The sequence below is a fragment of the Falco peregrinus genome, chromosome 2, assembly GCF_023634155.1.
Source record: "Falco peregrinus isolate bFalPer1 chromosome 2, bFalPer1.pri, whole genome shotgun sequence".
Lineage (NCBI taxonomy): Eukaryota > Metazoa > Chordata > Aves > Falconiformes > Falconidae > Falco > Falco peregrinus.
Genome location: NC_073722.1, coordinates 52,919,360 through 52,943,241, shown reverse-complemented (window position 1 = coordinate 52,943,241; position 23,882 = coordinate 52,919,360). Strand labels below are relative to the sequence as shown.

The following is a 23,882-nucleotide window of genomic DNA, read 5'->3' as shown; positions in this document are numbered from 1 at the left end:
TCTTTCCTTTCTCTTTTGTTCATCAGTTTCTAGTTTGAAAGGCCAGAATTTAGGATTCAACTCCAGTTTGGATTCCAGTTAAATGTTACTTAAGAATTTACCTGTAGCCTAGTGAATTGGTTGGAAAGCAGTTGTTTGCTACTCAGTTGTGCCTGTATGGTCCATTGCTGACCCAGAATATACGACAAGGAGGGAAAGTTTCTGGTGACAGTAATGTCAGATCTTACATGACGCAGATGCCAAAAATTGGATTACAGGATTGTAGTGCCATCATAAATTTTCGAAAAGGTGAGTTCAGGGGGGGTTGTGTAATTTGGGGCAGTATTTTTCTTTACGCTTATTATTTATTTCTTTGCTAATGTGACCTCTGCAGGAGCCATCTGCACCTAAGAGGTTTTGGTCCAGACAAAAGGCTTTTCACCTTAGTACAGTCCCATCTTCACTGGGACCTCCCTACAGTCCCAGACTACACCCACCACATTCACCAGATTTTTGCTGGGAAAGGAAAACTACTACCAGGGTATGTGACCAGGAGCCAGAGGAGACAGGGTTGCATCAAGTTCACCTGCAGGAGGTCATACAGGGCAGCATAAGGTGTAAGTGTTGAATTGTGAATGCCAGAGCAATATTGACACCTGATGTTGGTACTGAGAATACTTTTAGATGTATAATGCTACTTTATACCAGTATCTTGCTGTCACTAAGCAGGACACATGCACGTTTCCCACTGCCCAATACGGCTTGTCTCTGTAGAAAGAGAAGTAGAGCATGAACCATTGGGTCACTGTTTCTGTGTTAATGCTAAGACCCCATAGTGTGTTCTCTGTAGTATCAGGAGGTGAAGTGACCACTTCAGGGGCACATCCTGAAGCAAAGGTTCACATGACTCATGCCTTAGACCCTACATTCAAAGGGGCCCACAGACACTATGTCAAACTGAATGTTTATGCCTTGTGCAGGGATGACATGATTGTACAATACCTTATCCTGGAGGTTGCACAGCTAGCTATGTGGTGGCTATGATGATGATGGAAAATAAATCACACCCACACTAATAATAATGGTAAAATTTACCTGTCATAGATGTCCTAAATTCAAGAGTTACAATACTTAAAACTAGGTTTAGAGTATGAATGTTCAGTGTAACAGAGCAGCACTCACTTTCCACACATGCATTACTGTATTTACGTATATTTCCTAGACTGTTTCAAAAGAAATGCTAAACAACAATAAAAGACAAAAGTGAAGAGAGAATGGAAGAAAGAGGCTGAAGCACATTCTTATTGGGACTGTAGAAACACCAATAGGGAGCACTGAAGTCATGCCGTATCTATTAATTTTTAAAAATCTCTGAAAATCCCTTTCCAGTGTTATGCAATATAGGTATTTCTGTAAAACTCTACCATCTCAGGTTTAAAGTACAACCACTTAGGTGTTGCTCTAGAGGCCTGCTTCCTCGGGGCAGCTAGCCAAGTCTGTGATTACTCTTGCAAATATAAAATAAATACAACACTCAATGTGCAATTCAAAGCCTACCACTCCCCATTTCCTACAAAAAGAAATACCAATCAAGTCATTAATCAGGGTGGCACTGTAGGACTAAGTCTTGCCCTTTGCTTCACAACATGGATTACTGTGAGTCTTTGAAAGCCAGATATTTTACCTGCAGAGGACAAAGTCTGAGCTATAATCATTATTCCATGAGCACTGCTGAAAAAGTATGGAAAGGGAAAAAAGTCTCCTAGGAAAAAAATCACAGAAGTTCTTACTTCATCAAGACTATTGCTACGTACTGTTGGTGCTGTATGATCCTTTTACACGTGCTTTGTTTTTCCTTGTGCCTTTTTCCTGATGTTGTAGGTGAAATAACATCTACTGTGCTTGAATAAATCAACTTTGTTTTGGAACATCTCAGAAAAAAAATCCATCCTTTTTTTTAATCTTGCTTGAGCCTGTTTGTATTGGGAATATGGTAATGCTACACTCCATGGTGAGCGTGTGAGACTTACCACCACAGAGTAGTTTAGACAAAAACTTCATTACTTTGGGGCTCAAGGCTGATTCATGTTTCCTTGTTTCATGCATTTTCATACCTATTTTCTGCAGAAAGCCAGGATTCTCATTCCCTCTTGTCATACACACAGATTTCCAATATCTAAAAATAAATGTTGGTTTAAGACATATTTCCATGTATGTTTCTTCTGCTGTAGCTAGCATGACTGATCATGTATTTAAGAAAGTTCACACATGCACCCCACAAGTAAGAGGCTGTACATCAAAACTACTTTGCAGAGGAATATCCCTTCTTCTTTCTCTTTTTCAAAGTCTCTGACTTTAAAGTCCTTATTAAGCTCACATTGTGGATGAAATTTTGCAGGAGTAAATTAGTAAATGTTCTCTATTACAGTAATACAGTAATAAAAAGTACAGTAAGGCAAAAATATTAAATTAACATTGTCAACAAAGTGTGTTGAACTTGCTACTAGGTGCATACCAGCTGAAATAGTTGCAAATATGTGCCCCTACAGCTGTAATATTATTCTTTTCCCATTCTTAACCCTGGAAATGTTATTTATATGACTCTGCCTAAGTGCCCAGTTATGCTGGAAAGATTGTATGTTCAATGTTACTTCCTTCATTTTGCAGTTGCATTCAAAAGGCCAGTTACAGATGGCAACCATGCAAATATCTTATGAAAAACATTTATTAGTATTTTGCTTACCAAAAATAAATGAAATTGCATTTATGTCTCCTAGAATATTAGCAAAGGAAAGCAGTACTCTTTCCTTGCAATACTAACTGATCCACAGTAAATTTTCTACTTAACTACCACACATCAGTTGATGCAGCTTTTAAGTTAATAGTGCAATAAACTCAACAGTGATGCTGCAGATTTTAAATGCCTTCTGGGATATATAAAATATGCAAGTCAGGGTGGGGAGCAGCTGGATGCATAGGAACAGCTGGTCTCATTGGTCTGAGAACACTTTTTTTGTTGTTGTTAATGATAAGGGACATGAAATTTTTGGCTTGAATATAACTTTGTGTTATCTATGAAAGCAGTGTCTTCAATTAACTTCTAAGTCAATAATCCTATCATAATGATATAATCTTTTTACTTGCTATTGACATTATGTTCTGCCAAAACAGTTTAAGAGCCAAACCCCAAGCAGCAGGTGCATGAGGAATCCTTTAGTATATTAAAAAAATTGTAATACAACATAGACACATAGTTTCACTTATGAAGGCACGTTCACTTGAACAAAGGACTGTTCTAAAGTGAATGGAAAAATTCTTCTTAATTTGGATGAGGGTTACAAAAACAGGAACATGTATGCATTCACAGTAAAACAGCAGAACAACTAACATGCCCTCTGCTCCTTGGTTTTCAATCAGTCACCACTATTTCAACAATAATGATCAGGGCATTTTACAGCACTGAACACAGTTCAGTCCAGATAACACACAGTTAGAAAAGGAGGAGTTGAAGTATTTCTTACACCAGACAGACTTCTCATGGTATCTCCTGTTACTGAAAATTGTGACATTCCTTTTTCCTCTCCAGTATGCTGCTGTATCGCATCTGTCCTATGATTAACTATTATATTATCACTCTGTAAGAAAATAGCTCCATGATCTGATGGTATTTTTATAGAATAGTGTTCAAATGAATGGGAAATCACAGCGTTATAGGGTCTCAAGCATACTTTGTTTATGTTTGTTCTGATATATTTTAAACTTTAATTAAATAAAATTCTATAGGGTCTCAAGCATACTTTGTTTATGTTTGTTCTGATATATTTTAAACTTTAATTAAATAAAATTCAGCTTGTTTGGTCTGTGTAATTGTATTACAGGAGGAGCTATTGTCACACCGTCACATGCAACTAGTTACCTAATGCTTTTGGTAAAAATAAATGTATAATCAAAGGAACATATTTTTCCCATTGCTAGAGTAGCAGTTATGTTATTGGCAAAATTAAGAGACTTTTACCTATACTATGAGCGGTAGCAGTATTTCTTGTGAAGTAATGGAAACAGTCTGAGAACCATTCCCTTGATCCACATAGGAATGGCATCTTTTTTCCCCTTGTGACTTTGTGTAAAGTACAAAGAGCAGGAATGCAAGTTGTGTTCTACAGTCAGTTAACAAAGGTAACATAAGTGTGCATGTGCTGGAAGAAAAGGCATTGGAACCATACCATGTCTTTTTTATTTTACTGACTTGTTTTCTTGCCTGAGCATGTGGGTTCCTGTGCAAGGGGAATAATAGAGGGAACAAAAGGACACACCCTCCAGAAACAAAGCATCTAATCCATTTTGACGGTGACACTGGCTGGGACCAGGGCTAAAGAGCCAATTAAACAGACAAGGACATTGGAAGCAGATAGTAAGGGAACACTGGATACAGGGGAGCATCTTACCATAGCTGCATTCCCTATGTTCACATCCTTACATATGATGAACAAGCAGGAAAAGCAGCTTCTTTCCCAGTTCTTGTCTGTGCTACTTGAACAGAGAAAAGGCATCCAAATCCATCTGAGTATCAGTTGACTCCCATGCCTCAACACCTTTTTTAAAAGTCAGCGCAGTATAATGCAATTAGAGTTATTATTCACCTAAGTGTCTAATCTTCCCCTTTTTTGTTTTTAAATTCGTACTAAGTTTTCCATCTGCTACAAATAAAAGGGTTTGATGAATAAATGACTTACAGCCTGCAGGAGGAGAAGAGTTCATATTAAACATTTTGCAGAGAGGAGACTTGCAAAAGAGGATATTTTCTCATAGAAAAAAAAGAGCATCTGTGGACCAGTTGGTTTCTTGCTGACTAAGCCAGCTGGATATGATACTACTTTTGGCAGCTTCCTTATTCTTGTGTGGGCTTCAGTTATGTGAATTCCATAAGATATTTATTACTGAATATAGCTATATATTCAATATCATGCATATGATGTTTTATGACGTTGGCATTAGTTTTCCGAGTTAATTATTTAACATCAAATGATGTTAAAATCCTAGTGCCGTTTTTTCATACTTAATGAACTTGAGTCAGCTAAAGCTCAGACATTCATAAACTGAAAAGAAAATAATGTAAAAGTTTAACTGCCTCAGTGCTCCTTTTAGTGACTCATACAAGAACTTCTCTTCTGTAGCCTTATGGAAGAAAGCTAAATTTCAAGCACAGTAAATAAAGGAAAGGATTTACTATCCCTTACAAATGGGGCAATGCATGAAAAATGGATTTTAGCAAGTAAATTAACTGCTCATGAAGTTGAACAGGGATTGACAGCTCAGGAAAGTAAAAAGGAAAACCTTTCCTGTTCTCAGAGCAAGGATAAAATGGGTGTCACAGCCTCTGTGGGGGCCTGCAGAGTTCTGGTATGTTCCCTCCACCTTATCACAAGCATGAGAGTTTTGCAGCGTCTCACCTGTCACCAAAGGATGCTTTTTCTTCTCCTCTGCCCCAGGTTACCAGCCTTGAACTGGCCTGTTTAACTGCTAGTATACTGGAAGTAGCAATGTAAACATAAAGGAGAAAGTGGCTTAGTAGAATCAGCTCTCTTCTCCACCTACATAACTGCTTGCCTTATATACAGTTATGCTGAACCAGCTGGGAGGACGATGAGCCCCGTGCAGACAGCAGGAATACATTACAGCACTATTGCTGCTAAACTCTTCATTACCTTATTCAGGAGACAGCTTTGGCATTGTTCCTACTAACTGAAGGACCTCAGCTCTTTAAAATTGTGGCCATTTCTTTGACAGACAGGCCATCATCTCTTGTGTTTGATTGTCTAGTAATAACTATTTGCTGGGGAATGATGCCGCTAAATTTCTTTTTCCCCAAACCAGTGATCCAGAATCTGATTTCAGCAGATACAAGCCATGGTTGAACGCTCAGAGATACTGCTTAATCTTGCCAAAGCAGGCCAGAGGTGTGCCAGAACAAGAGTGGATTCAGCTGAAAAAGAACTGTTTTTTCAGCTGCATCAGGTCCCTGGTTCAGATCATCACACAGTTCTGCAAATACAAGCAACCCTGAGCACACCTGAGTGTGAGACAGCCTTTCATTCCAACAACGCAACCAAAAATTAGCCTGTTAAACTACAGAAGTATTCAGGAATTACAGCACCCTGAGATATTCCTGCCCTCTATTTGTACTGCCTTAGGACTGGTACAACTTTGTGGGCAATTATCCTGTGAATTGGATCAGGGAACGGATCTATTTTTGTATACATTTGCTTTAAAGCATTGGTCATGCAGAGATAACTAGATAAGTTGCATGCTGTGGCTATTGTGGGAGTTGATACGAATTTTGGCACTGAAGGCTTTGTGCTGTGACACACAGCCCTGGTGTGTACATTGCAGCATAACCTATCTTCACCCACTGAATCTTCTAGTTCAGACCAACCTGTGAACTGAAAAATACTCTTGATAAAAACGTTTAAATGAAGTGAATGCCCAGAGCTCATTTTCACCTCTTGACATAGTAGTAGTATTCAAACACTCTAAGTGAGGAGGGTAAATGGGTGGTAAACGACTCCCAAACCTCTCTGTGAGGACACCACAACAGTGAAAGTGCAAATTCCCCAAAGCTCTCAAAATGTTCATCTCTCAATGGGTTATGTTTACTTTTCTATACAATCCTTAACTTCTTTGTGTCTGCCAGCAAAGGGTAGAGGGTCTAAGATAATTCCTGTTTTTGAAGGAGACACCTTTAGCACCACCTTTTCATTAATTTCACAAGGGATCTGTGCCACAGCTTTGTATTTATAGTTAAATATGTGACGGGTGCAGTTGACCAGAAAAAGAATGACAAAAAATGTCATTAATTCTTAATCTAAAAGAATATACAATTCTTGATCATGTTTAACCAAAATTCTAATACTTGGGAAAATATTTTTCTAATAAGCAGTACTATACCTCCTTCTGCTCTCAAATACACTAATTAAACCTAGTGTCCTCCGTACAATCATCTGAGGAAAGGGAGACAATACTCTAGGTCCACAGACATAAACTACAGCATGCAATCCTATCTTCTGAAGTACTGAGAGCAGGAAGGCTACTTTTTCCTCTTGCTGGTGAACATGTAGTTTTTACTGTGTTTAATGTCAGGCTTACTTTATACCTCTGAAGGAGAATTCTACTTAGAATATTTTAAATACCATTTAATACCTTTCCTATCTGCAAAATCAGTTTCTGAAAACTTGCTCTTAACTTGGCAAGTGGGAAATGGTTCTAAAAAACTCTACAGACATGTATCTGTACAACTCTGATTTCTGCTACAGAGTGGTATTAACAGTTCTACAGAACTAGTAGTCAGTGGATTCAGAGTTTCAGTCAGAAATGCCCGATACCACTGAAGTCACCATAGTAGAATTAATACCTAGGTGCTGAAGTCAATTCCTCTATGTCCCATCAGTGGTATGCATCGCTAAAGTATTTCAAGGAATCGCATTTGCTTTTATGCATTGTTCAGTTAAAGGCTACAATCAGCACATTTGATTTTTTAATACAGTATACTAATTCCTAATCCTATGGCAGATATGCCATTACTTGACTAAGCGTCTTTCAAACTGTCACAATCACTGCCATGAAATATCTACAGTTCAGTGATAATAATTCATACTTATATAATACAATTCTTTCAAATTATTTTATAAGACCCCTGAAATGCAACCAGTGTTACAGTGGAGAATGACATTCAAGTTATGTTTGAAAGTCACACAAAGAAAGCAGACAAGTTAATTTTTGAGAAAACCAAATGCAAACCTCTACCCTTAATAAGGACAGTGAAGACTTTGAAGTGTGGGTAAAACAGGAACTTATTTTTCAGCACATCCACCAGAGTCCTACTTGGTAAACCATGCAGTATTTATTTACCTTTCTCTGAAAATGGAAATGCTGAGGAATTAATCAATGGTCCCAAAGAGAAAGAAAAAGATTAAGTGTTTTAAATCAATGCCTTTCAACAGTATATTCAGCCAGAAATAGATATATTGTTAATCTGCCTGGTGAGACGTTGGCAGGTAAAAGCCATATTTTTAAAGGTATTTATGTACCTGGAAATGCAGAAAGGTATCCATTGGGCTTTTCGAAAGTACCTTCATAAGTACCAGATTCTTTGTAGGGGTTTGAATACTGTGGCTCTGACAGCCTCCTGAAGGCTCTGTGAATATCGTCACAGAGAAATGGGCTCTACATTCTGAAGAAAAAAAATAACCAAACAAAAAAACCACGGGGTTCACAAATGGAGAAAAAAAAGCTACATTTTAAATCTCTACAAACTGAAGTGATAAAATAAAATCTTCTAATCTTTAAAGACACCTAACACTTAGAGGAAGATCATTTCAATACAGAGAGTATTATTTCTTTGTCTGTGCCATCTCTGGTGATAAGCTGTCTGTAGTTTAGCTGAACCTTTTCTGAAGTCTTGCTTTCTCCTTAGGCAAAAGTGAAACAGAAAACCAACCAGAGGGCAGGGATGACCTACCTCAGCTCTGTTTTCTATGGAACAATTGCAATCATATCACAAGGTTTTACTATTATAGGAAGTGAAATAATGGAAGAAACCCAAATCATCAAATAAAATACACAGACATTAGATATACACTAGACTTTTCCAGATGGTAAACAGAACTCTCAACCCATTTAAATCAGCACAGATTCATTAAAGCCAACACACTTTGTTATCATATACTTTTCATGACTGGAGAGGGTTCTTGAAGAAAACAAAAATTACCTGTGCTTGTTTCATAAGCCCTTGGCACTTCTGAAATGCTGTAAAGGACTTTATTAAAATGAGACCAAAGTCTTCTCTCCCTGATCCTGGAAAAGAATAACAAGGCTATTTAGCTGTCCTTCTTAAAGTAACCAAACTGTATCACAGGAAAAAAAAAAAAAACCCTTTAAAATTTCATAGCAGAGGTGAGTAGAGCCAAATATCTTTCAAAGAACAGAAAATCATGTAAAAATTAGCTAGACTCCAAGTGTTCATGGAAACAACTCATGTCTCACAAAATCCCCTCCACCCAAATAAGTACATTTCAGTTTTTTACTGCCTGTCAGTCCAATGCATGCTACGTAAACTTGCCTTGCACAGATTTGACTTGTTCACTCTTTTACAGAGCTAATTTAAAACCATGCCCACTCTACAAATTTTCCAGCAGGACAGTCAATAATCTACTAACCTGATATGTTGCTTTACAATTTATCACAAAAAAAGACAATGAAGTTAAATGCAGCAGAAGCGTGCAGACAGTCCCAGCAGTTACGGTTCATTGATAGTGTGTTCTACAGCCCAAACTAAAGATTTGTAGTAGATCAAGTTATTTTTCTTTCATATCCTGAGAAAAGTCTACTAAATTACACATATTTTGACACCTGTAACTCAAGCATAAGAGAGAGACAGCTAATGAATGAAACCAGATTTTTCTTACGGCTTTCTTGGAGCTTGCCTATCAGTAAATAAGTTACCAGGGTTTTTCGCCTTTTCTATTGTATTAAGTGAATGCCTCATGCAAAGAAAATGCCAGTTTCCTGCTCTCCATTTTATACTTGGAAACAAAAAAAGAATATGCAGGAGTTTTTACTGAGGCAAATGCCAGTTTGCTCATGCAGGCAAGCAGTTCAGCAATCAGACAAAGCAGACAGCTGCAGATTGGTTTATGAGGTGTGGAATGCAAGAACAGTCATCATTTCTTTGAATGGCACCTATTAACCATCTCCTAACAACTTTTTAGCCTCCATGGACAACCTCTGAGGAAAAGCAATGACTTCCAGTCTGACTGTCCAGGTTAAAATGCTAGTTTGAAAAGCAGCAGCAACCACAACCGCTGCCTTTTATTGAATGAAACGTGTCTGAAGGATCATGCTAATCTGCTAACAGATGTCTCACATGATGGACGTGGTGAACAGGGAAAGACTTTCATAAACTCCAGAGCAAGGCCATGACTATGCTCAGATGCCAAATGTAGTTTAGATATGAAGACAAAGAAATGTGAAGCCGCTAAGCATTTTTATTCTTTTTTTATTATTATAAAATTCATATAGATGTTCATGGAAGAAAGAGAACCAGCTCTGTCTATAAAATCCTCAGAATATTGTGGAATATCTAATCATTTTCCCTCAATTTGGTCTAGCTAAGAGGTGTCCTCAAAAGGGCTCTCTCCTGACACATGATCAAATGTAGGTTAGCTCAAGAGGAAAAGGTAAAAGTTAACACAAATCAGAACATCAGATCATTAGTAGTTAATCCCACAACAAACTGACATTTTAATTCATTCCTTTCATGAGATGGCTTTATTTACTGCATACCTCAATAGTGGTTTTCTCTCAAAATCATGGGGATATGGTCTCCATGAGATGTGGTGGTGCTGTTCTTACTGAGTATATGCTAATGCCACTTGCCTTGTTATTCAACTGGGAAAGAAAAAGATGCAGGAAAGCAAATGTAGCTTTAGGTGAACCTTGATATAAGGACAAAAGGGCCCGTACTGCCCTGCTTCTGCTTGCTTCTGTAGAAATCATGAAAAAGAGAAGAAAATAGCAGGCAGGAAGAAAAAGGTGCTGCAACAATGAGGTCAATGATTATATTTATGATATTTACAGGTTTAGCTAAGTTAAGCTAAAGATAGCACTACATTATTTTCCAATAAAGACAACAAAGAAAGCAAACAGATGCATAAAATACAGCAATATAAAATGTTTTTAAATAAAGTAATAAACTGCTGAAAGGATCAAAGTTTTCAATATTTTTGAAGTGCTTATATTGATATTTCATTTGCAGGAGGTAACAACATTCCTTTAAATCATTGAGAGTAATTGAACTGATGTGGCTGTAAGTTGTTTGCTGTTCTGAGGATTAAATATAGGAAATGTAAGTCACCATTCTATAGTTAATGGTCCCATAAATAAATAAAGTCCTATTCTGCTTGACTTCTGTGGGTGAGTATCAGAATACGATTATTTTTTTTCCTAAATAAACTGGAATCAAATAATTTAAAAGTTTATACACTTGCTAGCAAGATGTACCTCATGTCTGCTTACAAAAACTAAGTAGTTCAATGTGTCGTGCTTTTACAGTACTGTTTGCAAAAATTACATTCCATTGCTGCTCTTCTGATTGGCTATAAAAAACATGTACAGGATTTACACAACATTGGAAAGACCTTGACAACATTACTTCAGATGTCCAGATGATGTATAACAAAAATCTTTACAGCTTTACTTGCAAAACCCCTCATGCAATGCTGAATATTTCTGTGCTATACTTTCTGCTAAGTGTAATTGAGAACATGCTTGCATTAATGTTGTCAGGATTCCAAAACAGAATAAAAAAACCCAGAGGCTCTTTAAAATTGCATGAGTACTTAAGTATAAAACTAGATCAGGATTCTGGAAAGGAGACATAATAGGATTTCCTCTACGGATCCCTGTGAAGATGTTTTGGGAAGCAAATGGCTTTTCTCCAGAGCTTGTAAATTAGATCCCTTAAATCATATCCTAACATTTATCACTACTCCAAATTGCCACCAACTCCCAATGCCTTTCAAATCAGTAATTTTTGAAGTAATGTAAATAGAGTTAAAGAGCCCAGATGAGGTGCTTGCTAGAGACAGAAAAGGGACACCACTCTCCATTCACATGCTGAAACTCATATGTAATGGTTTATCTATTCTGAATTCCTTGAATGTTCTACAGTTTGCCTATAATGCGTACAGTTTCAAGGACACTGGAACTGTTCTGAAGAACAATGAGACTAGGGTAGCACATTTTAAGCAAAATGAATATTGGCTTACTAGAGTTGCAGTAACAATTTTATTCTGACTATACTTTTCTGAATGTAGCAACCTCATTCAACATTTATTGCCCCTTCAACTGCTCAGAATTACAGGAGCCAAAAAAATGCACGTGTTCACGTTAAAGCCATTTTCACCTCCTAGAAGGTGATCAGCAATAAACACAATACAATACTGTTAACACACTGCAGAGTTCAAAGTTAATCTTTATGCACCTGTAGATACAAAGCAGCAAAGGATGCAGAAAAATAAGTTTGCAAGAAACCCTCTTTTACTGGATAAAGAATAGATAAAAAAATAAAATTCATAGATAATAGATAATAAAAGTTAATCGATTTAATGTTTTAGTTTTCTGTGTTATCCAACACAGATCTAACTCCTGTACAAGGTCACTCTGGATAAATCAGACACAATCTAAACTGTCTATCATCATCTTGCCAGTCCTCAGTCTTCCTTTTTTGAATCTGAACCCTAGAAGAATTCAGTATTTTATGATTTATTTTTTTAACATAATGCTAGAGAAGCAATTATGAATGTCACTGTCACAGCTGATATCTGAAAGTCTGGGGTTTTTGGATCTTGCTGAATATACATCAAAGTTCTAGACATTAATTCCACCTCTCTTGGGTGGTATTCCACAGCTTAACTTCTCCCAGCATTGATCTGAGTCACAGTAAGATGTTGGTCATGACTATTTTCTCAAACATATCTACAGATTTAAAGCTATATGATGTCACAATGATCATCCTTGCAAAACAAGAAGCAAAACATGAATTCCTGAAAGGTAGGAACATCTACAGAACTGTGTGAAAGCTTTGATTTTCCCCTGAACTGAGCTAACCTCATTCCTGGAGGTAAAGCAAAAGAAAACAAAGCAAAACAAAACAAAACCCAACACCCCACTCGGCTCACTGTACATGATGTTTCCCCATGTCTCTTGCAGTCTGACTGTCAGCTTTCCATTGATTCATCCCTCATAGCCTTTCCTAATCTATTCATGCCACCTCCCCTTTTCGAAAGTCTTTGAAGTTTCAGATCTCTGCTGAACCCAGGCATAGCCCTAGGAAGAGTACCCCATTCCATCCTGCACAGAGCCAGTTTGTCTCCCAATAGCCCAGCAGCCACTCATATCTGAAATTCTTTGAAGTTATATACTTTAGGCTGTCTTATCTGTGCCGTTGTTCTACCTTCTCACTCCTTTAACAACGTTGTTGCCGCTTCCCATGATTTAACTCTACGCATTCAGGTTAGCAACAGCAAAACTGAATTGAGGAGTCATAGATAGTCAACACTAGATTCATAACAAATTCTCAAAGTATATATTTCCAGCTTTATAGCTTGGATAGAAGAAAATGCATCCTGCAAATGCCAATTAATACATTTTTTTCAGTTCTAAGTAGTTATTTAAATTTTAATCAAATGAAGCAGAGCAAGATTAATTTTAAATACACGATGCTTTGTGACTCAAATTTATTGACACCAATAAGATGCTTATAGCCCTTAAAATATTTTCTGGAAGCTATGAAAAGCCAGGCCTACTTAGGATGTAAGCTTACCTCGCTTAACTGAATGGAAATCACACCAGAATTTGGGCCTCTACGTTCCCTGTATAATGCACAAGAAGACTTAGGTCTCTCAGAAGGGTGACCCTGCACTATTAATAGAATGTTGCTTGGAGTACCCACCAGAAAATACCTCACCATGGAGTGCTTATCTCTGTGACTCTAGGGATGGTCCTTCCAGTTCTGGAAGCAAGGTCTCCTTGTGAGGACAAGGACATACCTTTCACACAGCTGAGGAGAACTTGTTTTCTTTCAGAACAGAGCTGCAGCACGGTGGTGTTCCTATGCATACCGATGGGTAGCTTTAAATGGCTGTGGCTGAGCCAGTTAAGTCAGGATCCCTTTCCAGCCAAGTGACAGAAGGAAATATTTGGAGGAGTTGGCTGACCTGACATTCTTTAGACAGTTATTCTTCCATAAGATGAATCACATCCTGAATGTGCTATCCATTTACTGCTGAGGTAGTCGAGCTAGTTGCCACCTAAAAAGTAGGCACCTAGAGTTCAATTAAAGTAACCTCCCACCTCCGTCCTCGTGACTAGAATACTTTGTGAAGTAGAAGATCCTCTCTAGTCTGAATGGGTTCAAAGCCATGCAGTGCTTCTCCAGGTGGCTGCATGCCCCCCATGCCTCCAACAGAATCTGTGCTGTTGTGTAGAAAAGCACAAAGTGCAAAGGCCAGTCATCTGAAAGGCTCCAGGGAAAGCAGTTTTGTCCTATACTCTGATCTTAGCATTGGCTTTTATTTTGTTTCTCTTGTTCCTACCCTCCACCCCACCCACCTGCCCCTACTAAATATAAACACATAGCTCTATAATGAAGAATCAAACCCAGGACTCCTTTTTTCTTAAGCATCACCTACTGGGTAAGTGTATTAGTCCCAAGTCTGTAAAGTAAAAGATAGTCAGACTGCCATCACTTCTCCTCCAGAAGCTAGTTATTTAAGGAAAATAGCTAGGAAGCGATGCTGACAGGGTCCCAGTTCAGTAGCTCTGTGGTGGAATGACATTCAGCAAGAAGTTCCTCCTCCTCCTCTGCCAAGCCAAACACTTTGGCATTATTGTGTGTCACTTCTGACTTCCTAGCATAGGTGAGAACCAGGTTGTCCATTCTGGCCTGTGCAAGTGACAAGACTTTATGAATCACACCTGGGGGACTATCTAGTGATGAGAAAACAGCTAGATGCCTTTTGGTTTAAGCAGTTACTGTGTGAGCAGAATTTGAATCACGACTTAGATTTAGGTGTCAGATTCCTGTCTAGAGCCCATTTTAGATAACTGTGATTTTTTCCCCTAATGTTTCCCAATGACAAACCAATATACCATAATACAGTTGGAAAGTTTTTAAAAGACTGATTAACTAAATCACAGTCTATACATCATTTAGGATAAGTTTCCTAGTAAATCTCTTCAGACAATTCTTCTAGCTTGATTTACATAAAACTGTCACATGAAAATGGTGAGGCTTGATGTGCATCAATCAAGTTATTAAACAGAAATATTTTCACCTATTTGTTTTACTAGTATTTTGATTATAGAACTGTAAAAGAAGGTGAAAGTTATCTGTAATAGCGTTGTTAAAAGCAGAATTTGGAACAGATTTTTAACAAACTTATTAAAGTGCAAGAATCAGGTAAATTTTGCTGTTATAGTAAATTTTGGCATGAAACTTCAGAATTTTACTGTATGATTTCAACATGGCAATCTACACTAGTGAGAATGTAAGATTAATTTTTACTTTGATATTTAGCCTAACCAGATTTGGGGAGCAAAAAAATTCGCAAAGTGACCAAACATAAAACTCAATATACATAAAGGAGGGAAGCCCATTTTCTAATCTGTAAGGAAAAATCAGTTAGGCGTTGCCTAAGAAGTTATTTGGCAGAACTTTTCAATTTATCTTTGGTCCAAAAAGAAAAAAACCCACTTTGTTTACGTACCTCCATTGGCCACGCTTCACAAATAAATGAGACTGGTAAAAATCTTATGCCTGCCAAGAAAGAACCCCCTCTTGATTATTGGCATTTCAATGCAATTACAGAATTCAGGTTTAAAAATTAGACGGGATGATAAAAAGCACATTCTTCATAAATATTTAACCTTCTTCAGTATGACAGTAATTATAGTGTGGAGCTCAGTAGCTGCATATTCCATTTAAAAGATCTGTCATGCCTTCCCTTCGAAATGCTTCTTTTCAAAGGTTTGCAATGCCAAGATAAAAAGAAAACTCCCCCAAGGTGGAAACTTGGAATAAAGTCTCAGCTTCTAAAAATTATTATTAATGGTAGATTCTGAGGATGAGAGAGTCTGTTTGAAATATAGTGAGATTTTACAAGCACTGCTTTCTTTTCCTGAGCAAAATATTTAATAACATTGGATAATCTTTACATTCTAAAAATATCTGGGAAAAATCGCAAAATATTTTCAAAATGGAAACACTGATTTTTGTTAAATGTTTTTTGTTTTGAAGTGTCCTTTGATCTTACTGGTAACATTTCATCCTTTTAAAAAGTACTTGAAGTAAAGTTGAAGTATTTGGTGTTGAATACAATTGGTTTAGATCAAATGAAATGTTTTTTTTTTTTTGCAGAAATTCCAGATACCTTAAAAACTATTATTCACTCAGCTTTAGATCAGTATATATACATTTTGATAGGTAAAACCATGTTTTCATATTATAGAAAGCTAGTGAATGGCTTTGAAGAAGGTTTTGATAATGCTTAACTCGAAATTCTAAGTTGTTTTATTAGGGGAAGGTAATTCATCTATTTGAAGTTTGGTGGGGATAAGGTGGGAAGAGGGAAAGTGCTAAACCTCAGCCATGCTCATGGAAATGTGGATGTGAAGATTAAGCGAAGTGAACAAGTGAAGATAACAGGTCTTGTCAGGAGATGGTGATATTTGTGGCTGTGCTGGCACCCAGGCATCTGACCGAGGCTTTCACTTGTGATAGAAGCAGGTGGGTAAGTCTCTTGCCAGGACAGAGTCTTGTTTTGGTACTCAGCAGCTGCAGTCAGAACACCTTAGGAACACTCTCTCTTTCTTGCAAGGAGAGAGTGGGAGCAGTTCCCAGGAGCTGCTTTCCCATTCTCTGCCCACACAGTGTGGATAAGAAACTAGGCTAGTTTGTGCGTGGGTGGTTGGTGGGAAGGAGGTAAAGACAGACACATATGTTTATATGGCACTTCATCACTACTGGAGGTCAGTCAGGTTTGGAGCCAAGCTGCTGCTTATGCAGCTTTGAAAAGCTTCTTCTCTGTCCTTGAAGCTGAACTGTTATTAGAGGCAAAATTCCTCTCCAGCCTCATGGCTGTATCAGTGAAGAGTAACTGCCAATATCTCTATAAGATGTTGCATACTCCTCTTTAAGATTAGTCAAAGAAATGCAGTTGAAACTCGAGTTTCACTTCAGACTCTCTTAAGCACTGAAACATTTAATGAGAAGTTCTTTATGCTTCACTTCTTTCTTCTGCTAGGCTTTTTCTAAAAAATTAAGAACTTGGGTGTTCATAATGGTTTTAGCTCTAATTACCTGTTTACAGTCATGGACTATTTATATTCATTTACATTGCTTTGCATTTATGGCACTGTATTCCACTTCATTTTTGTCACTCTTATCAATTAGTTAGAATGAGGATTTTCTGCAATTCTTGACAGTCAGCTTCAGATTTGTCTGTTTTAAATTTAAATAATTTAAATAATTCAAAATCATATAAAAACTTTATTATTTCCCTATTCATCCCTTTTGTGGATTTTCTGAATATGCTACATAGGATCTCTTAGAATATACAGTTCTATTGTCACAGCCAAGCATACACTCCTGCCCTTCGTTCCATAACTTTCAAACAGTTGCTGATCTATGAGGCAACTTTTCTTTTTTTCCTATGACAGCTTCATTTCAACAGTATTAACCTGATCATCCTTACTGATATGCTGTTAACTTAGTAGATATGTGAAATAGGACTTCCCCCTACCCAGTGACTCTTCCTTCAGATAATATGTAACCATTTCTCTACTAACTCTAGTACACAGGGTACTCATCACTCAATATAAAGTGTATTTAACTGGTTAAGTTATAAAATTCATATTTTTACATTACCTCTGGGAGAACCCTAAACCTTTATTTAATATAAAAAAAGATATCAGAGTCTGGGTGGTTATTCAGCTGAGTAGCCTAAAATGTGGTACAAATCTACACATTTGTCTAGTACAGAAGCCAGATTCACTGACCCTTGGTTTCTCAGGATCCTTTCTGATTCTTCTGAAGGTTTGCATTTGTATTAAGGTTGATTAAGCAATGGATGATATACCACAGTCATTGACCAAATTCACTTCACTAGGTCCTATTTCCCTTCCTAGTGCTCTAAATTTACTGCATTTCAGAGATGGAAAGAACAGCCAAACCAAGGAGTGAATAATAAAATAATAAAGGAGAGAAGTCTATCCATTCAGAAACAGAAATAAAAATTAAGGAAAAAAAGGGACTTAAATGGGGAAGAAGTATAAATTTTTCAAAGATACTTTTTTCCCCCAAGAGCAATATTCTACTGAAGACTGTTCTATTCCCAGCGCTGTGTAATATATAGAACTCACCTAGAAACTCACTGCTCTACTTGCAACTCCATCTTCTTTCTAGGGTTACAAAATGGAAGGTTTGAGGTACTCATGTTTCCTCTTTCAAGGAACTCATGACCAATAGGATTGACATGCAACTTTATTTAATAACACCTATGAAAAAAAGAACTTTAAAATAAAGCAATCTTCATTCACTGTTATAAGATAGATTTTTCTCAAAAATTAGACCATAAATGACAAGGCGAGGCTTGAAGCAGGAATCTGGATGAAAAATATACTTGCAAATAAACAAGCAGGCCATAAATTCATAAATTTTAAAATATAAGGAAAAATACGTAAGCTTCCCTCAGGAAGACATGGTTATCTAAGGATGAATCTGTCATTATTGGGACAGGGCTACCTCTCTTTTATGCATTGTGCTCCTTCTTCACTAGTATGTGTCAGGTTTTAACCTCTTCACATAACCATAGCTGTCAAGTAACAAAGATGATTCCCTCACATGTGCCTTCAAACCTCATGTCTGCATTCACCTACACTCTTGCCAAATTCTTAAGAAGAGACATGAGAGTAAAAAGGTTATCTGGTCTAGTATTTTTTTTGAAGAAATCCTAGTCATTAGTGAACAGATAATTTTTGTGGTTTGATTTTGAGGCAGAAGACATTGATTCATTTCATTTGGCTATTATATAAACTGTTAAAATGAAGAAGTCACAATAAATGAAATTTATTTTACTGAAGTTGTTCATGTTTATGTGAGCATAATCATGTATGAACATATACGAGTCCATAATTTAAGGCTTTTTGCAGTTCAATAGTCTGAGCTGCTCTATAACTCTTGCAATGAATGAACTCTCTCAGTGTCCATTATGGGATGATATTGGAAGACCATAAATACTTGATTGTCTTTGTCCTTATCCTCTTTCAGTAGTGAACACATCATCAAAGGTAAAATTTACACAACAGCTCAGGCTTAAGCACCAACAGAACTGAAAAGCTTTGTGTGAATGTCAGAAGACTCTGTGTTGATACCAACCATGAGCATTCTGAGACAAAAGAATACTCTAGAAAAGGCCACCTCTTCCTTTCCGATACAGATGAAGGTATTAATTAGTTTCATTTTAATATGAGATACAAATCCAGATATGCCACTTATGCAGTAAGTTCTATCCTGTCATGTGCACTAAAATAATTTCTCTATTTCTGTAGATTGGAAGTTCTGCCCCTTTTCCTTCCAGGACAAGACAGGAATCCTGCTGCAGCAAACTCTCCAGGATCATTACTATGCAACCTACTCTCTGCATCTCACTGCTTCTGGAATAGTGATCCTTGCCTTCTCCTGAGCACAGCCTTCAAAAACCATGAACTTGGCATGATCCACCTCTTGGACTTCACTGCTGCCAAGCAGTCTGAATATGCAGGGTGGTGTCCTAAGGTACCCAGGATGCATGAGCAAGCCAATCACCACATGTACTAGAGGGTTCAGCCATGCTAGGGGTATGTTTACAGGTATGGGTTCAACATGCTGTGTTGAAAATAACGCAAACTTAAAAAATTGCTATGCCTATGTCCCACTGTCATTTAAACCTCCTGTCCTCACCTCTGCACTGCAGTTTATTCTCTCTTCATGGACCTCCTCCATTATCCTCATATAACATGTGCCACTAAAACTGGTTGCAGGCCTTTTCTATGGATTAGATCACTAAAATGAACGGAAATTTTTATCTCCCCTTGGAAATATTTCTTTTTTTAATCATTTTTTCTTTAAACCAAGCACATTTTCATGGAGCAGGTGACAGTTCCATGCTTTAGATAAGACTGTCCTAGCCAAACCCTTATGGAGATACTGTTCTTGACTACCTTCAGAAAAAAAATATTAACACCATGATTATAATTAGCCAACTATTAATCTTTAAAGAAGGCTCAAAGAACTACAGGAATTTGACAGATAAAATGGAATTTCATAATTAAATCTCAGTTTTAAAGGCAGAGAGGGTCCACATGTAGGCAGCAAACAGAATAATATATTCTTCATTAATTTATCACCACGTAATAAATAACAAATATACCTTCAATAATCATTTATCAGTGAAATGCCTGCCCTATTTAAAGCAAACACTTCTAACTGGATATGTGTAAGTAGAAGAAAGGTACTGTCAGCAAGCTATTCTGAATCTTTGTGACAAAAATGGATGGAGAGACGGCAGAAGGGAGGGGGCAGAAATGGAAATATTGTAAATTATTAGATGCAATTCTATATGATACATATTATCAGAATGATTCACATAGCAAGATAATAACTAGAAATAAAACTCTAATCATCCAGCAGCAAAGTAGAGAATGTTGTTGCTGTTAAGAATCCTGAAACAGAATCAAAGAAAGAGGAAAATAAAGAAAATGGAAAATTTGAATAGGAGTGCAAAAGACTGCAAACTAAAAATAGAGGTGTGATGGGGAAAACTACATCTGAAGATTGGAGAAATGAGGGAAAGACACACCCCCTCCTTTCCAAAAGACTTGCTGATTTTTTTCAAAAACTGTGTCAGGCTAGAATAGAAATGGGAGGTTACACTTTGTGGTGAAAGCCACAGAAAAGGATACAAAATAAGAGCTCTAGTGTTAGCATACAAAGCATCTCAGCCCAAGTCTACAAAGTTTCACAAATGAGATTTCCAACTCAACATAACCAATGCCTGTGTGTCAAATTAAATATTAAATGTTGAGTCCTCTGTTATCAGGAAGTAATTCGGTGCCATTGACTTCAAATAGAGATGGAGCAATTAACACCAGCACAGAACCTGGCCTGATCCATTAGTGTTTGTATTAGCAAGGGGAAGCACAATTTCCTGTTAATTTGTGACAAATTTACAATAACTCTGACTGTTGCAGCTCAGAAAGTGGAAGATGAAGCAAGAACTGCAGAGCAGCTGGAGGAAGCTCATTTTATGAGAAATGTGCTTCATGCGCCTTGCAAAAGCAATACCACTGCTAATAAACTTAACCATGTTTTTACATGCATACAATGAGTATATACACACTGAGGAAGGACCAGTCCTGTCCAGATAGCTAAAAACCACAAACATATTCAGGAAGGACAAAGTTTTCTTTAAGATGTTAGTTAACACATGTTAAATATATTCCTCAAATCTCAGCTAACTTCCACTGGCTGAACACTCATGGTGACAAATGCAGTGAGTCCTGGTACCTTGAAACTCCAGATGTGAGAGATTTAAACTCTGTTAGTCTGTTTAAGCCTGAAGGTGGCCATACACTAGGGGTTCTGTCCAAAACTTCTGCTTCTTTCGTTTTGGTCTGACCAAAACAGTAACCCTGAGTGAGTGTCTATCCCTGCAAATTACTGGAAAGTGAGCTGAGTTGAAGCTCTGCCCATCCCACCTACAAAACATGTTTTTCAGTGATCTTCCCATTCCTGGTAGTTAGCTAGACATTTTTCCATTGGACTGTTATACCAATGTATAAGTGTTCTACAAGAACAGGATGTGATGAGCCATTTGACAGAAGCAGGTAGGTTTCCTACAGAGGACAGCACACTTTACTGGCAGGTCACCGAGCTTCCCAACAGTGTGCCAGACAAGCTAAACACAGCCACAAATCTGACAATTGCAGAATAAAAACTAAAGCCATGAACAGTAGGGCTTTATTGCTGCCTGCCATGGAGTTGGAAATATTTTGCTCATGGGACTTGAGTGAAGCCAAGACTGCCATGCTAATAGAATAATACTTTCCTTTTAAACAAAATACGTAAATATCCGTAATGAGAAAAAAGTAAGAATCTGAAAAACAGAGGACGTTAATCAACCCTTACAAATAGTTGACAAGGTATGGCCTTGGGAAAAGGAATAGACACCATAAATAAGTCAAACTAAGAAATAACAAGATAAGCTCAAGGAGAACCGAAGGGTTAATGAGACCAAACAGACAATTACTTGAACCATGTATGAACTGTCCCAATTAGCATACTACAAGGCCTGCTCTTGAGCAAAAAAAGCCCCCTACTAACAAAGCCCCCTCCCCACAGAACATGCAGGGTGAAAAGAAAGAATACTGTACCTTTAAATGGAGATGGGGCTTGTAAGAACCAGTAAGAATTGTGACCAAATGTAATAGTAAAGCATTGTTCAAAGTGTAGAAAATGTTTTACTATGTATTAAGAGGTGTGCTAGCTTTGTGGATTTACCACCTGGCACCATCTCTGCAGAGACATGCAATGAACAAATATCTCAGCTTTGTGTGTGGATTAGCCCTTGCACACCGGATGAAGAACCCAGAATTGGAATAACAATGCTGGCTGGATGTGGCCAGGGATATGTAAGCCACCAGGATTGTGGTGTTTTTCAGGGAGCTTACGGAAGTTCATCAACAGTTTCCTTTTGAGAAAACTGTATAAATGATCCTTTGTATTTTCATTTCTTCATAAAGGCAGAAGTTCAATACATTCCTTTCTAAAAAAAAAAGTCATTATTTTGTTCAAAAGCGGAAACATTTTTTAAACCTTCTGAATCTCCTACTGAATGGAATTACACATTGCAAAAAGCCTCAGTACATGAGCACCCAACCATATTATTAAGCATCCTGAGAATCTGTGAAGCTTCAATGTCTTTGCTGGTTTTGACCCAAAAATACCTTCAAAAAATTAATCTTTTATTGGACAAAGTTCTACAGAAAACACAGAAAGTGCAAACAGGCAAATTATTAACCTGTAGAAGTCAATACATATATTCAACTTTGCTGTTTCAACAGGAACTTTTGTACAACAAAGGCAAAGTTCTTGGACTGGATCAAGGTGTTGGGACTGCACATGATGCAGAGCATAAACCTCTCCCATTACCACCTATGTCTGCTGTGGTCCATGGATGGTGTAGGAAGAGCAACCACTTCAAAAAAATTCCTTGAAAAAAAGAATCAAAATGCCAAACCTCTGAATAAAATAAACTTATGAAATTGAGCAAGAGTTGTTTAGAACTGTTTAGACCATTAAAGTTAGGGGGCCTACTCAGGATAGAAAATATTACATTCTAAATACATGACCTGTTTATTCTTTCTTTAATCATGGAACAATTGTCTCATTCCAACTCCCTGGGAACTGGCATTTCATCAGTGGTTATTTCTTACAACCTCCACATGAAAATCTTCTACTTTATATAAACAATTAAATATTTATTGTACATCAGACTAAATAGTTCAGCATATAGATCACACACTTGAAAATACAGAAGGCCAAGTATTTGACTTTTTAAGAAAAAAGCTTATCCTGGAGCATAAAAATATTTTGGGAGGTGGGGAGTGGGAGAAGGGAAGTTGCTCAGAATTATACACTTCCTTCAAGAACTGTCATTGGAGCAAATTGTCAGTTTCCCAGTGAGAAGGTTTGTTGCAGATATTGAAGTCATTCCACTATTAAGATCTCCATCTCACATCAGTCCAGCTAGCAGACAACTCAGGGACTTGCACCGCGAGGTTGTCACTTCCCTATTCCTTTGGCAGCTCACCAAAAGCCCAGATCTCTCTTAACTCTTGATTTACCTGCAAACTTGCCTGGGCTGCCAGGCTTCCCTGCTAGGCTACTCATGTCTTGAGTAGGAGTTGCCTGCACATGCCAGCCACCTTACAGAGAGACCCATAATAACACTGACAGAGAGTGGTCAGAAATACATTAAGAGCTCTATGTTGGAGTTTCCTAAAATACAATATTTCAAATACTCCCACTGTACAGGAAATCTCAGACCTCTTATTTTCTGCTCAAGTTAGGAAGAACATTAAAAACCAGAGAAAGGTCCTGGGGCGGTAGACATATAATCCTCTGCACTGATTTACTTTTAAACTTTCTGAAACCCTTTCCCTACAAACAGATACTCAAGCTCTGCCATTACTTAAACAGGTCAAAAAAGTGATCCACTGATGTCTTCCATTATAAACAAAACCCTTCA

At 37.5% G+C, this 23,882-nt stretch overlaps 1 long non-coding RNA gene across 1 annotated transcript; it reads left to right on the top strand.

The window, feature by feature from the left end:
• Positions 1–7,104: 7,104 nt before the first annotated feature.
• On the top strand, positions 7,105–22,900 carry LOC114013758 (uncharacterized). Its single transcript, XR_003556928.2, has 2 exons — positions 7,105–19,037; positions 19,144–22,900. It is a non-coding gene; the product is annotated as an uncharacterized LOC114013758 (long non-coding RNA).
• The last annotated feature ends 982 nt before the right edge of the window (positions 22,901–23,882 follow it).